Genomic DNA, 17,081 nt, shown 5'->3' on the forward strand with positions numbered 1-17,081 from the left:
TCACCGTTAGTTTAAATGTCGCGCCTTGGCTGTGATTGGTCCGTGGGTCCCACGGACCAATCACAGCCTTGGGGGCAGGTGGGGTGAGGGTGGGGTGAGGTGTCATCGTCACCGATGACCCCCCCATGCCCCCTGACGCCCGGCGGTGATTGACACCTGTGTTACCGAGCGTCTGATTCGCTGGTAACACAGGAAAACGCTGTGAATGGCTGTTCACACTGAACAGCCAATCACAGCGATCGCCGACGGGGGGGCGGCATCGCAGCCCCCCCTGGGCATGCAGGGACATGTCTGCTGTCAGGGACAGCAGACATCGTCCCTCTGTCACTGCGTCTCGAGACGCAGTGACAGTTTAAAGTCATGACGTACATTTATGCCATGTGTCGGGAAGTACCTCCCGGCCATGACGTAAATGTACGTCATATGTCGGGAAGGGGTTAAATACTATCTCTCATATACCTATGTTGACCGTTTGCATTTTGACTTATTTTCTCTCACCTTTCCATCCTCCTGACCACAGGCCAACATTGCTGTGTCACCATGTAATTCAGCCCACCAAGATCATTTGGTCACCGACCATCGAATGATTTCTACAGCACTCGCAGATGTGAGACACCTCTATGGTGTCTTACATCTGCGAGCAGCCTGTGCGGGAAGCTGACATCAGCAGATATCAACTGCCCACCCCCAGTTCAAATCACCATGGGAATGCCATAGTCCTGGTAAAGCAGTATTATGTATAACATGTATGATAACAATAGTTAAGCAGATGATTTATATACCACATAAATGCACTGTACATGTGAAAAGGGGATCCCGGTACTGACCAGCCATTTTCTCAAATTCATTGTGCCGTATTCCATGTGGCAGGCATTTAACCCCTGCCCTGGCCGCTCACTGTATTCAACATTCAATGTTCCGGGGGAACCCTCACTGTCAGAGGACAGTGAGGATTCCCCCAAACAGTGAGGTTCGTGGGTTAGATGCAGCAGGCTTCCTGCATTAGCCGTGAACCTCGCTCTTTTAGCGGCTGCACACGCAGTTTCCACGTCGCTGTAAAAACCCAGCGAGGTGGAAACGGCGTGTGCAGGGGTCAGTTGAATACTGACCGTCTGAGCGGTGACAGCGAGCAGTCAGCATTGCTCGCTGTCACAGCTCGCAAAAAGCATTTAATCCTGCTCATTGAGAACTGCATGAGATCTCGTTAATGTGAAATAAATGCATTTGTAAAAATAAATCCAACTATCTAAGCTCTTACCACTGGGATGACCTAATTATATGAGAGTGAATAAAGGCAGAGCTACTGTGCCATTCCAGTCACTGTGTGTAATTCCGAGGTGATCAAATATAGCGAAATATATATATATATATATATATATATATATATATATATATATATATATATATACACACACACATATACACTGTGTGTATATATATATATATATATATATACATACCCTCCAACCTGACCCATTCCATTAGGTACAAATGCTCTGTTCCTGGACTTCCCTGCTAGTGGCAGTTACAGAGGTTGGACTCCAGCACAGTCCAATATTCAAAGAGGGGGGTCACATCAACTGCCAGTGAGTCCAGGACAGTCATGTTTGAGGTGGCATTAGGTGTGGCTCCCCTATTTCAATATTGCACAGTGCTGCAGCCCAACCTCTGTAACTGCCACTGGCAGGGAAGTCCAGAAACAGACCATTGTGTACCTAATGGAATGGGTCATGTTGGAGGGTATGTATATAGCGCTGGGGTGCCTACACACTGAGCGACCTCTGCTTCATTTCTAAGCAAGCTAATCAGATTGCTTAGAAACAGGGTTACAATTGCCCCGTGTATGTCACATTAGATTTTTGTTTGGATCGGGGGGGGTTGGTTTACTCATGTGAGAATTTTCCGGGCTATGCTTCAGTGCCCATACTGGAAAGCCCGGAAAATTCTCGGGATTACTACTACCTGCGGTTTTTAGTGCCGGGCAGCGCCGATGAGCTGACCCGTGTGAACGAAGGCTGGCTGCAAACGGACACGAATAAGGTCCATTGTGCTTTCAGGAAGCAATTGGCTTAATATACTTCACCAGCTCCATCCAATCACTTCTAGCAGCATTACAGCTCACTGCTTTGCTGGACTGTGTTCTGCTGCCACCAGGGGGAGCTAGTCTGCATCATACACCTGTAGACATGTTACTTGTTAACAAGCATCTTGTGTGCAGTGTGCTATGAAAAAGCTTCACCCACCCCAACCAATTCCCATTCCCTGCAAAACGCTCATCTCCATCGTTATGTGTAACATCTGCAAATAATGTGTTACTTTATTAACCTGATATGTGCTATTTAATTGTTTAAAATATACAGGGATTGTAGTCTGTTTAAATGGGGAAAAATGCAATGTACTCACCATCGAATGATGTCTCCTGCCTTCACTAAGAAAGGTTAGCCTACTAACTTTTCTAGTGCCCGCTGTCCTCCAAATTTAGGCCGGGTGCCAACGTCATGTGACGTCAACCACTGCCCCAAGCAGGCATGGCCATGCCAGCATCTTCAGGGTTACGCCCAGCATTTTTAACAGGCGTTACCCTGCTGCAGCCCCTGCCTGCCCCCGGCCCTCCCTTCAAAGAACGAAAGGCCCTTCAAAAGGATATGTAATGCTGCCCATACACTTTTGGAATTGGATCCTGTGCTAATATTACCTATCGCTGCACGTAAACCAGTCAATCAGGCGAAAAGCAGACCAATAACCATACTAAATCCACCTCTGAACTAAAAATAAAACAAAAAACATACAAAAAACCCCACAAATGACCTACTGAACCATGGTGAGCTAGATCGTGATACCCAAAAGTTCTCATCTAACATCACTTGTGTATTAGCTATGTACTGGCAGTAGGTATCCACTGTGCCCACTGCAGATTTGCTCTGCTCACTGGTAACGTGGATCTATTTCACCTCACTCACACACACTAGCATTTTCCCTGTCGGTGGGTTTTACAGTTATCAGTGATGTATGTTCATGACATATCTATTGTGGGTGCACACATGTCCCCAGGGTAGAGGGTGGCACACTGCACACCCTGCACCCAATTACCATATTTCCATGCCTCCCAACTGTCCCAATTTTCATTGGACAGTCACATATTTTGTGTGAGTGCCCTGTGAAGCCACACCTCCTTTTAATCACGCCGCACACCCTTTTCGTTGGTATGGCTTCCCCGCGCAGAAGTCTCAAGAACGTTGGGAGGTATGTATTTACATCACTGGTGACAAGTGAATTTATCAAAATAGGTGTGGAAATTGCCAAGCAAACTTGGTACTTATTTCCTAGCACGGCGCCCATCTTATACCATCGCATACCTTAATTAGTGGTATGCAATGGGACCCGATTTTCGGGTCCTAAGAGCCGCATTGTACAATTGTATTATCGTATCGCATCGCAATCTATTACAATGGCATGCGATGCGATTTATAATTGTACAGGCACCCTGATGGGTGATTACTATGTTAAATGCACCCCCATTGTTAACGTCACCCCCACTATCAACGCTAACCCGAAGCATGGCGAGGGCAGCGAGCCCGCGAGGGGCGGCAGTACGCGCCCTCAGACCTTTTTATAACCCCACTATCCACGTCGGCGTGGAGTTGACTTTATATAGTGTGGCGAGCGCAGCGAGGGGACGCGGATAACTTCACTACTGCTCTCGCCACGCACCGAGCCGAAGCGTGGTGAGAGCAGTTGTGAAGTTATCCGCGTCCCCTCGCTGCACTCGCCACACTATATAGAATAAACTCCACGCAGACCTGGATAGTGGGGGTATGAAAAGGTCTGAGGATGCGTACCACCGCCCCTCGCGGGCTCGCCACGCTTCGGGTTGTGTTCATAGTGGTGGTGGCGTTAACAATGGGGGTGCATATACAATGAAATCATCGTTTTGATCGCATGCGATGCGATCAAAACTATGGCATAAGAGTAAAATCGTGGGCGCCATGCTAGGAAACAAGTACCTATATTTATTCATAAAAATGACATGTAGGGGGAAATTTACTAAAGGAAATTTGTAAAAAGTAGGTGTATTTGTATCCAGAAATACACTTATTTTGGACATTTACTATGCCAAAAATACGGCAATTCGTATTCGTATTGATAGCGCATCAATACGAATTGCCGTATTTTCGGGATAGTAAATGTCAAAAATGAGAGTATTTCTGGATACAAATACACCTATTTTTTTTACACATTTCCTTTAGTAAATTTCCCCCGTAATGTTTACCTTACTGTATATAGGAAATATATGTTTTTTTCTCCACAACAGTTTTAATTAAAATTTATATAACAAATGCAAGCGACACTGGCATTTTTAGTGGCTATTTTTAGAGATGTTGGCACTCAAAGGGTTAATTTTCCCTGCTCATAATGCCAAGTCAGTCATTTGTACTACAATAAGTCACTGCATTTATGTTTTACCTCCCTAACTTGCCACAGTATAATATGATTTTGTTTGTCACTTTCTCCAGTCACTGCAGTGTATTGTATGACCTCCTTAAGTTGTTGTAGTATTGAATGGCCTCTATCAGTCTAAGGGCCAGATTCTCTAAGCTTCAGAAGTGATAAAATGGAGAGTGATAAACAGCCAGCCAATCAGCTCCTACCTCCCATGTCACAGACGGTGTTTGAAAAATGTCAGACAGGAGCTGATTGGCTGGCTGTTTATCACTCTCCATTTTATCACTTTTGAAACTTAGAGAAGCTGGCCCTAAAGCTGACCATACATTTGACGAAATACATGCTGTTTGGTCACTTTGTATGCGATTGCTGAGATCAATCGCATGAAAAGCCTCCAAATCACATGCATTTAACAGCAGGTCCAATGCCATGCACAGTCCTATGCAGGTCAGACTGCAGTCGCATTGGCTGCAGGAGAGTTCTGTCAGATCTCAGGCAAGCCAGGCAGGCTTATCGGCGATTGCATGCGATACATCGTATGCAAAAACACTGCTTATGATATATCGCATGCAGTGTACTGAATGACCTCCTTCAGTTGCTTTATACTATATGACCTCCTTTCAGTTGCTTTAGTGTTTTTTTACTAGTGTTTTATTACCTTCTTTAACACTTTGACTGCCAAGGGAATTTGAAATAGGTGTGAAAATTGCCAAGCAAACATAGGAGATATAATCTTTTGGTACTTGTTTAGTTTCATGGTGGCAGTTACGTAGTTTACGTAGTGTTGTATTGAGAATACCAATACAGCATTATGCTGCCTACGTAAACTATGTAAGTGCTTCTGGAGCCCTGAAACTACACAATGGTTAATATCCCCACTATCCACGTCATACCCCCAGTATCCATGTCGGAGTGGAGTCGATTTTACAAAGTGTGGTGTGCGCAGCGAGGGGACGCGGATACGCGTCCCCTCGTCGGGCTAGCTGCACTCGCCATGCTTTGGGCTCAGTGGCTTGCTGCGATCGACACACTTTATAAAATCAGCGTTCAGCCCCCCTCCTCCGGCACTGGCAGCGGACAATGTACGCAATTAGTGTAGTGCCGCTGGGGAGCAGGGAAACCATGTGATGCTCCCCCAGAGGCAATACGCTGACTTATGTACATTGTTGGCACCGGGGAGTGACTGCCGGAGGAGGAGGACTGAAAGTTGCTGCCGAGGTGTGACCGTCGCCCGTGGGGATCGCCGACCGGAGGATGGTAAGTATAAAACCAAGCACCCACCACCCTGCTCCCTCTGCCACCGACCACCCTGCTCCCCCTGCAGTTTCACGGCGGCGGTTACGCTGAAAACGTAGCTTAGGCTACGTTGAAAACGTAAACAAGTACCAATCTTTATTTACACAACATATTTTATTTGGATTTATATAACAAATGTGAGCGACATCGGCATTTTTTAGCAGATATTTTGCACATCTCACAGAGATGTTGACACTCAAAGCGTTAACTACCTAGTGTACTGTATGACCTCCTTTCAGTCTCTGCAGTGTAATATATTGCCTTTATTTCAGTCGCTGCAGAGTACTGTATGACTTACTTTATTTGTTTTGTATTGTATAACATCAGTCATTGCAGTGTATTAAATGACCTATTTCAGCCATTGTTGTATTATATGACCTACTTCAGCTATTGTTGTTTTGTATGACCTCCTTCAGTCACTGTAGTGTAGTGTGAAATTGTTCAGTCGCTGTAGTATTATATGACCCTTTAAAAATAAAATTGACTCCCTTTTAGGTGTCATAGTAATATATGACACTGCCTTCAATCATTATAGTATTGTATGAATTCTTTAGTCACTGTAATATTGTATGAACTCCTTCATGCGCTGTAGTAATGTATAAAATTGTTCATTCACTGTATTATTGTATAACCTTCTTCAGTCTCTGTAGTGTAGTGTGAAATTGTTTAGTCACTGTAGTATTACAGTATATGACCTATTTTTTATATCTTTTTATGTAGATTCTATAATCCAAAGGGGGAAGAGATAAAGAAGGAAGAAAAGGGAGAATGAGGCGAAGTAGGCAGCTTTACACTGCAATCCACAACTGTACAAAACCAAAAGGTACTGAAGGTACTGAGATAACAATGACAGCTGAAGAAAAAAGTCTGCAGATGCTGAAAGCAATGTGGTTCTGTAACAGAAGAGATGTGTCAATCAGCTCACGGAGATAGGGTTGGTAGTCATTCAGAGGCCAAATGTAAGGGGGATCATCTCCTTCAGTCACTGTGATATAGTGTGACCCATATTTACTAATTATCCACAAGAAGCCTAAACCTGCGATGTGTAGGAAGCGATTATTTCACTTTTGCTTTGGGAGCCATGGACACTCACAGCATATCCTGTGGAATGTTGCCAGAGGCTACAGCAGCTAAGGCCATCTTCAGATGGCGATACTTACCACAGCTAAACTTCAGAGTGCATAGTATTTTGGCGCTTGGTAAATCTGAATGCAGCACAGTCCACATATGGGGGCTGCAGCTACTGTCGGAAATAGAAGGAACAGGGCAGATATGAAGATATAGGGCTAGATTCTCTAAGATTCAAAAGTGATAAAATGGAGAATGATAAAAATCCAAGCAAATCAGCTCCTATCTGCCATGTCACAATGTAAAATGACAGACAAACAATGTGTTTGAAAAATGTCAGACAGGAGCTGATTGGCTGGCTGTTTATCACTCTCTATTTTATCACTTTTGATGCTTAGAGAATCTAGCCCATGGGTCTTCAAACTGTGGCCCTCCAGATGTTGTGAAACTACATGTTCCAGCATGCTCTGACAGTTTTGGCATGCTCTTATAGGAAAAAATGTGGCAATGCATGGTGGAACATGTAGTTTCACAACATCTGGAGGGCCACAGTTTGAAGACCCATGATCTAGCCCATAAGAAAATGGGTGAGATTTAATAGGATGAGAGATTCAGAAAGTAAGAGATTTTGATCTTTTTTAAAGCGGCAATCATTTACACTGCAAAACCAGTTTGATTTTGAAGTGTAAATGATTGCCACTTTAAAAAACTGGAGATTTCTCACCAAATCTCTCACTTTCTGAATATCTCATCCTATTAAATCTCACCCATTATGTCATTATCTTCAATGTCATCATCATCATCAATGGATAAAAACCACCAAGCCTATGGGAAAGAGGGCGGATATAAAGTCACATAATAGATGGCACTCTAGTCTGTACCCAGTTAGTGTTATTTCATTCAGTGGCTGCAGTTTAGCTTTTCATACTCGTTCCCTACAGTGATATCCTATACCACACAACCTATAAAGAACATCTGGATGGTGTTATTTCTGTCACGTCCTTCAGTACAACTGTAATGGTGTCTCAGGTGGGAATTGTTGTAGCGTTTCCCTCAGTTGCTGCATTATTCATTCAGTTACACTTATGCGTCACTGCAGTATTCCTGGGTGTAAGAAGTGTGTGTCACACAGGTGACTTGCAGTGTTTCCTCAGTCTTTGTTTAGTCACTTCCCTGCCGCAGGCCATGGTCTAGCTGTGTGTGACTAGTAGTAACTGCTATGTGTCACTGTTTTTTATCACCATTACTCTGGTCTGTCACTGTTATGTCTTACTGATGTGGTGTCTTAAGGGCCTCATTTATATTTGTACGTACAGTATCTAAAATCAGATGGTTGCGGAGATGCACAGGCCCAAGATATGCTGCAGCATTTGGTGAGGAGAGCAGAGGTGGCAACTGGTACTGTTTTCCCAAATGGGGGCATGTCGTTTTGTATTTTGTGGGCAGGATAAGTCCAGGGATGCAGACTTACCAGCCAGCCTGATTAAGCTCCAGCGTATGCAGACTGACTAATGTTTAAAAACATCACAAATTGCAACCAATGGTCACAATGGCCTTGATGGCGCTCCTAGGCCATGTCCTTAAACGCAACACTCAGATCTAGAAAATTACATAACACTAATTACAGTAATAATGTTTAACATGACACTGCAGTGACATAATACTAATTATAGTAATAATGAGTAACATCGTGTAACACTGCAGGGACATAACGCTAATTATAGTAATACTGAGTAACATCATGTAACACTTCAGGGACATAATACTAATTATAGTAATAATGAGTAACATTATGTAACACTGCAGTGATATGACACTTATTATATGAATACAGAGTAAGATAGTGTAACACTGCAGTGACATAAAACTAATTACAGTATATTAATACTGGGTACCATTGTGTAACACTGCAGTGACATAACACTATAGTAATAATGAGTAACATTATGTAACACTGCAGTGACATGATGCTAATTATAGTAATACAGGGTAATACTGTGTAACACTGAAGTGACATAACACTAATTATAGTTATACAGAGTAACATTGTGTAACACTGAAGTGACATAAGGTTAATTATAGTAATACGGAGTAACATTGTGTAACACTGCAGGGACATAATGCTAATTATAGTAATACAGAGTAACATCATGTACAGTAACACTGCAGCGAGATAACACTACTTATAGCAGGTCTGCCTTCAGAAATTGTGGGGCTCAGGACTGACAAAATAGGCAGGGCCCCCCTTCCTTTCTCGAACACCTGGAATGCCAGGTGAGTCCTCTGGTGACCGCAGCACTGGCCGTACTACTCAACCTCTACATTGCGTCAAGGGAAATGGGAACTTTGTTACTTTAGAAACTCCAGTCCTGGGCCCCTTTTCTGTCTGGGTTCGGGACTGGAGTCCCCACAGTCCCCCCCTGATAGCTGCCCTGAATTACAGAAATACAGAGTTACATTGGGTAACACTGCAGTGTCATAACACTATTTATAGTAATACAGAGTTACATTGGGTAACACTGCAGTGTCATAACATTATTTATAGTAATACAGAGTAACATTGTGTAACACTGCAGTGACATAAAACTAATTCTAGTAATACTGTTAACCGTACCACTGCAGTGATATAACGCTAATTATAGTAATACAGAGTAACATTGTTTAACACTGCAGTGAGATAACACTAATTATAGTATAGTCATACTGTGTAACAATGTGTAATACTGCAGTGACATAACGCTAATTACAGTATAGTAATACTGTGTAACAATGCAGTGACATAACACTAATTACAGTATAGTAATACTGTGTAACAATATGTAATACTGCAGTGACCCAACGCTAATTATAGTAATACTGAGTAACATTGTGTAACACTGCAGTGACATAAAACTAATTCTAGTAATACTGTTAACCGTACCTTTGCAGTGATATAACGCTAATTATAGTAATACAGAGTAACATTGTGTAACACTGCAGTGTCATAACACTAATTACAATATGGTCATACTGTGTAACAATGTGTAATACTGCAGTGACATAATACTAATTATAGTAATACTGTTTAACCGTAACACTGCAGTGACATAACACTAATTACAGTATAGTAATACTGTGTAACAATGCAGTGACATAACGCTAATTACAGTATAGTAATACTGTGTAACAATGCAGTGACATAACGCTAATTACAGTATAGTAATACTGTGTAACAATGCAGTGACATAACGCTAATTACAGTATAGTAATACTGTGTAACACTGCAGTGACATAACGCTAATTACAGTATAGTAATACTGTGTAACAATGCAGTGACATAACGCTAATTACAGTATAGTAATACTGTGTAACACTGCAGTGACATAACGCTAATTATAGTAATACAGAGTAACATTGTGTAACACTGCAGTGACAGAACGCTAATTATAGTAATACAGAGTAACATTGTATAACACTACAGTGACATAACACTAATTATAGTAACAAAACAATCAGGATTATGACAATAAAGTGTTACACTATATTACTCAGTATAACTGCAATTGGTGTTATGTTGCAGCATTGTTACACAATGTTACTCAGTATTATGATGATTAGTGTTATGGCACTGCAGTGTTAGTATATGCTACTCTGTACCACAATCATTTGTTTTATGGCCCTACACACTGTGTAAATCAGTACTATAATAATGATCTATAAACATGTCTAGTGTCCGTGTGGCAACGAAACTCTGCCATCTGTTGTCAGCAAGTGAAACTACATATACCAGCTTCCAAGCATTTGCTTTGTGCGGGCTTACCAGTTAGTTATATTACTGTAGTCTTGTACTGTTTTCCTCTGCACCACTATAATTAGTGCAATGTCAATGTGGTGTTTAATTATCTTACTCAGTACCAAAATAATTAGTATCACAGTACACAGTATGTTAATCATTTCAATAACAATTATTATGTCACTGCAGTGTTATTAGGCACAACAATAATTCATGTTGTTTTATTGCAGTGTTATGCTACGTTTATCAGTAACACAATTAAGTTGTCACGTATGTGCTACATAGTGTTTTGTCACTAAAGTGTTAATACAAATGACAACAGTATATGGGAGAGATTCTCTAAGAATCTCCGCCCCCCTTCGCAGCCCATCGCAATTATAATTATCGCATATGTTCTAATATATGCGATAATTATAGCAAAGGACACCTGGCGCCGGGCTCTTCTCCTCCCTGCACCCGGAAGAGGATCGGTGCAGGGAGGAGGTCACAGGTCCGGGCAGCACAGCTCTGTGCTGCCTGGACACAGGTGAGGGGGCGATGCGGGGCGGCGGGGGTCCGTGCGCGGCGGCGGGGGGTCGAATTTTCTGGCGATGCCCCCCTGCCGCGGTAACCCGGCGGGGGATGCTTAGTGCATCCCAAAATGCGGTAAAAACCCAGATAACGGGTTTTTACCGCATTTTTAGCTTAGAGAATCTCCCCCTATATGTCTCTACAGGGTTACAAGGTAAGGGGTGTACACATGGACTCGGGCTGGGCAACCTTGACTAAGCGTTTTGACTTAGTCAAAATTTAGCTAAGCCATTGGAGATCGACAGCCGTCACCCCCAGGTGCTTATCCCGTGTGTACAGCCAAATACTCTATTACCCTATGGACCCTATTCTGGTTCATTCGCTCCCCTGCATGTTCGCGCAGTGGTGTACAACTGTGCATGCGTATAAACCATTATGCGCATGTACAGCCGCTCGCACACAGCACTGCAGACGGGGGGCGTGGGCAAGCAGTCACGCCCATGGGGATGCCAAGCCTTTCATGGGCGTTCCCATGAAAACGCTGGACATTCCCATGAAAACGCTGGACATTCCCATGAAAACGCTAAACGTTCCCATGGAAATTCGTGATGTTTATGCTAAACATCCATTTGCATGCCTGGGGGAGGGGGGGGGGATCGCGGTGTGTGAGAGGGCATGTTTGGCGGACTGGAAAGGCTGCGAATTTACAACTTACCTGCCTGCACACTCTATTCGGCCGGGCGATAGCAACGCTGCGGACCCGTGCATAGCTATCGCCCACAGTGTACCACAAATTGCACCATATGTACACAGCTTTACTGAGGGCCAGATGCACTAAGCTTTAAAATCGATAAAATGTAGAGTGATAAACCACCAGCCAATCAGCTCCTAACTGCCATGTCACAGGCTGGGTTTGAAAAATGTCAGGTGGGATCTGATTGGTTGGAGGTTTATCTCCATTTTTTTTACATCTCGCCCTGAGTGCCATAACTGTGTTACTACAGCTGTTTTACCTTGTCTACTGTAAGAGGTAGTGTTATATTACTGCAGTGGTACCACAATACTGCAGTGTAAAGCCCTGTACACACGGGGTGATTTCTGGTAGGAATATCGCATGATCCATGCTACCTTTGAGAAATCTTTTTATAGCGAAACGCATTAGTTGGACACCAACCCCAGAAGCAGAAGCGGACTACAGGCTCCAGCAATCATCTGTGACCTTTTATCTGCCCGAACCAGCCTGAATGGACCGGATACAATCTCAGTTTGTTACACCGACACCCAGTGGCAAGCCCCACTCTCTGCAAATGGACTCTCCACTCTAAGGGACAACAAAAGGGAAATTTATAATTCCATCAGGATCCATCTCTCCCTAGACCAAGCAAGGTGGACGGTAACTATAACTCACTCTGTTTACAGAGGCGGTCCTACTATAAATCTACCAGGCACCATAGGAACAGACAGTGTATTAAGCCATATCCGATTTCTGCTTATCTGCACCAATGCACCTTTTTAATAATTCTCTGTATTATATGTGTGGCCATGTGGCCTATAAAATTGTGATACTTTTTAATTTTTATTATAAAATTGTGAAGTCAATCCAACCAGTATATTAGTTTTTATTCAATCAGTGCTGCATATTCTGTTTTTTTCAACGTGTTCACTGAGGCAATTAGGGCGCAAGAGGAAAACTAACTAACAAGGACAGAACAGGCTGGGATACCCCGAAGGTGTGGGGATATGCCCCCCGGGTGCAACAATGCACAAAGGTGGTAAATATACAGTGCTGGTGCAACAATGCACAAAGTTGATATATACACAATACTGGGTAAATGTGGTAAATACACAATAACCCCGGAACGGGAGGACCCAAGGAGGTTGAACCGGTCCCAGAGTGCAGCAGCTGCAACAATGCAGAGATGTAATAATAAACAATAAACAGAAAAATCTGCAGGGAGAACCCCTGACTTATCTGGGAAGATGGAAGGACCATAGATGAATACTACAGGGACTGAGGCACAGGTACAGGCAGACAGGGAGCTCTGACTGGAACCAGGAACACACCGCTGTAACACCAGGAACGCAGGGTACAGGACGCTATATCCATCTGTGCGGTGGAAGTCCGGGGCGTTGCTTAGCAATGTCCAGACACTTCTGCCCGGCGATCGCCAGAGATGCCGCTGTCCCTGCGCCTGCAGCGCCGGAGCTGCCAGGAAAGCAGAGACACAGCGGCGCCCTTACTGGCGCCGAACAATGTTATTGTAGTATTACACTAATTTAGCCTGCACGACAATAATAAGTGTTAAGTCACTGTTGTGTTACATTATGATGAGTACCACAATAGCTTGTATTATGCCATTACAGTGTTACACTAGATTCATCTATATCACAATGATTAAGGTTGTCCATGCAGTGGTAAAGCACCTTACTCTGCACCATAATAATTTCTTCTACGATCCCCATGGCAGCCATACTTAGGGATATTTCCCCTTTCCTCAGCTTAGACAGGGTGATTTTTTTCCACATAGGCTCCGCCCACCTCAGGTATATATGCCTACTCCTCCCCTTCCTCTATGTCTTTTTTCCTGTCTCCTATTAGTTTAGACAGGGCAGGGTGTTATTTTTATTTTCAGGGCTCACCTAGCAGGGGGGAAGAAGAAGATGCAGGGAGACCTGTTTCAGCTCTACCCTGCACTTATGGAGATACGTATAACGGCGTATAGGAGAAGTCACCTGTCAGCGGCGATGTCTCCCCGTCTGTCAGGGTAAGGTCTGGGTCTGCAGGGCGGCGAGTCACATCCCCGCTCCAGCGGTCAGCTCGACACAGCGTCTGACGCGTCTCCTCTGTTTCTCAGCACAGGGAGACAGCGGTACATGCCGGCAGCGTCACACGCCGGAGCGCGTGTACCGGAAGTGAGGTCTCCGTTATTGCGCCCAGAGGGCGGCTCAATGAGGGGCATTTTAACAGGTCTAGTGACCTGCGTTACAGAGTACTTCCGGGTATACAGCTGGGGATAAAAATCAGGCAGCCCATGCTGGTTTACTCAGTTGTTCATGGTCTCTGTATGTACTGGAGTATCTGCTGTGGCTGCGCATCATGGATCCTTCCCCCCATAAGACTGATACTGCTCTAGCGAGGTGAGCCTGCAGATTGTTTTTTTGTGCATTAGGAAAATATTTTATTTTTAGTTAGTAATAGACATATATATATATTGCAGTGTGCCTTCTTCTCCAAGCAAGAAATGTTCTTCCAAGAAGAAGCATACTACAATCAATTGTGTCACCTGTGATAAAGTGTTACCTGGTTCCTACAAAGGCAACAAATGTGGAGAATGTACTAAAACTCTGACACAGGACAATCAATCAGAAATGTTATCCCAGCTGATGGATTGGATGAAGAAATCCTTTGTGACTAAGGAGGAGCTTACTCAGTTACAGTCTTCTAAGAGGTCAAGGTCTCAAACGAGCTTAGATTATGATAATAGATCTGAAGATAAGCAGGAGGAGGTCTATGTTTCTTCAGGTGAAGAATCAGGGGAAATTAAAGAGGAGAGCTCTTTTAATTTGGAGTTAGTTCAAAGCGTGTTAAAATACATACATAAAGCTATTGACTATAAGGAGCCTGATAAGCCTGTGGATAGTCAGGATATTCTGTTCGAAGACCGTACTAAGGCTGGCAGATTCTTTCCATTTCATCGGGTGATGAAGGAGCTGATTGCCAAAGAATGGTTGTCAGTAGATAGAAGATTGGGTAAGATACCCAGGATTGAAAAGATGTATCCATTTAAAGATGAGCAGCTATTAAGCTGGTGCGAAGTTCCTAAAGTAGATGCTGCGGTGGCGGAAGTTACCTCTAAGACCACGATTCCTTTAGAGGATGGTGCTTCCTTTAAGGATACCATGGAGAAAAGAATTGAGAATTCATTGAAGAAAACACACATGGCATCATCCATTTCTATGAGAGCAGGTATAGCAGTGGCGTCGTCAGCTAGAGCGCTCAGATTATGGAGTACTGAAATGCACAAAGATATAGAAGAGAAAATATCTAGGCAGTACTTGTTGAAAAGCCTGGTGGGTTGGGGAGCGCATATTGCAGAACACAACATTCAAGGAGGTGGTCTCAAGAAGAATCAGAGCTGACGTCGAACGTGAGAGAAGCTCTAGCAGTATGGAGAGCTATTTGTCAGTTCAAGTCCCTGATAGAAGGCAAGCATCTCAAGATCTTCTCGGACAATATATCGGTGGTAGCAGACCTCAATCATCAAGGGGGTACGAGAAGCAGAGACTTGATGGACATTATGCAAAAGATAGTTCCTTGGGCGAGAAAGAACTTGATATCCCTTTCAGCACTGTATGTGCCAGGAAAGGAGAATATAGTGGCAGACTATTTAAGCAGGAAGGAAGTTCTACCTGGAGAATGGGCGCTGAAAACTTCAGTCTTCCAGAAGGTCGTAAAGAGGTTTGGGAAGCCAGATATAGACCTTATGGCCTCTCATGTGAATCACAAGGTAGAGAGATTTTACTCAAGGTTCTATCTTCCAACAGCGACAGCAACAGATGCGTTCTCAGTCAAATGGGATTGTCAACTGGGCTATGTATTCCCACCGGTCCAGATGATAGGTCGAGTACTGAAGAAGGTGCAGGAAGACGGAGTGTCAGTAATAGCAATATTACCATTCTGGCCGAGAAGACCTTGGTTTCCTGCAATACTCAAACTAGCGATACAAGAATCGATGATCCTCCCAATATCTTCAGATCTCTTGAATCAGGGACCTTTACATCATCCCAATCCAGGGATATTCTGTCTCAGGGCTTGGAAGCTGAGAGGCAATTCCTGATGCAAAATGGCATGTCTGAGCAAGTGGCTGATGTTCTATTGAAGGCCAGGAAAGAAGTTTCTTCTTTGGCCTATTATAGGGTGTGGCGTAGATTCCTGCTATGGAAGAATGATTCCACTCTCATTTCACAGACTGATACAGCTCGGATCCTACAGTTCCTGTATGAGGGGTTCCAGATGGGCCTGGCAGTCTCCACGTTGAAGTGTCAGATATCAGCCTTGAGCGTATTGCTAGACCGCAAGTTGGCAAAAGAAGAGATAGTGATCAGATTCTGTAGGGCCATAAAGAAGATGCGGCCTCCCAGAAAATCTATGGTAGTACCTTGGGATCTCAACATTGTACTAAATGCCCTCATGCAAGCACCGTTTGAACCTTTGTCACATGCAGAGCTCAAATATCTGTCCTGGAAAGTCGTTTTCCTGGTAGCGATAACATCGGCCAGAAGGATTAGTGAAATCCAAGCCTTATGGGCAGAGGAACCTTACCTGAGTATGTTTCCAAATAAAGTGGTGTTAAGAACACATCCAGACTTTCTTCCAAAAGTTGTATCCAGATTCCATTTGAATCAAGAGATTATATTACCAACATTCTATGATGATCCTGCTAATCCTGAGGAAGAAGAATTGCATTCTTTAGATTTAGTGCGAGCTATTTCGCTTTATCTACTAAGAGTTGAAGAAATTAGGAAAACAAAACATTTGTTTATTGTTACGGAAGGAACAAACAAAGGGTTTGTGCCTTCTAAACAAACCTTGGCAAGGTGGATTCGAAGTCTCATCATCTTTGCCTACGAACAAGAGGGAAGAACTGTTCCACAGATCGTAAGAGCACACTCGACAAGAGCGATGGCTGCCTCATGGGCTAGGAAGGCTCAAGCTTCCCTCGCCGACATCTGTCAAGCAGCGACCTGGTCGTCTGTGCATACCTTCACTAGGCATTATGCCTTACACATTCCTTCCGCTCACTTCGGGGGAAATGTACTGAAAAGTGCCTTAAATAAATAATATTGCATTGATATGGTCTCCCGCCCTTTTTTGCTTTGGTATGTCCCTAAGTATGGCTGCCATGGGGATCGTAGAAGAAAACATCGAATTATACTCACCGATAATTCCTTTTCTTCCTAGAGATCCCATGGCAGCCACAAAAAAGATCCC

At 43.7% G+C, this 17,081-nt stretch overlaps 1 protein-coding gene and 1 long non-coding RNA gene across 8 annotated transcripts in view; one reads left to right on the plus strand and one right to left on the minus strand.

Moving 5' to 3' along the window:
• The window catches only part of ANK1 (ankyrin 1), a 273,955-nt gene that overhangs the window by 216,032 nt on the left and 40,842 nt on the right, over positions 1-17,081 (minus strand). The gene's annotated exons all lie outside the window — the stretch shown is intronic.
• Positions 1-17,081, plus strand: part of LOC146075541 (uncharacterized) — a 115,495-nt gene that overhangs the window by 48,669 nt on the left and 49,745 nt on the right. Inside the window, exon 2 of the long non-coding RNA XR_014473590.1 lies at positions 6,460-6,562. This is a non-coding gene — a long non-coding RNA (uncharacterized LOC146075541). The remainder of the gene's footprint in view (positions 1-6,459; positions 6,563-17,081) is intronic.

This window comes from Crinia signifera, chromosome 4 (genome assembly GCF_055691185.1).
Source record: "Crinia signifera chromosome 4, ASM5569118v1, whole genome shotgun sequence".
NCBI classification, from domain to species: Eukaryota; Metazoa; Chordata; class Amphibia; order Anura; family Myobatrachidae; genus Crinia; species Crinia signifera.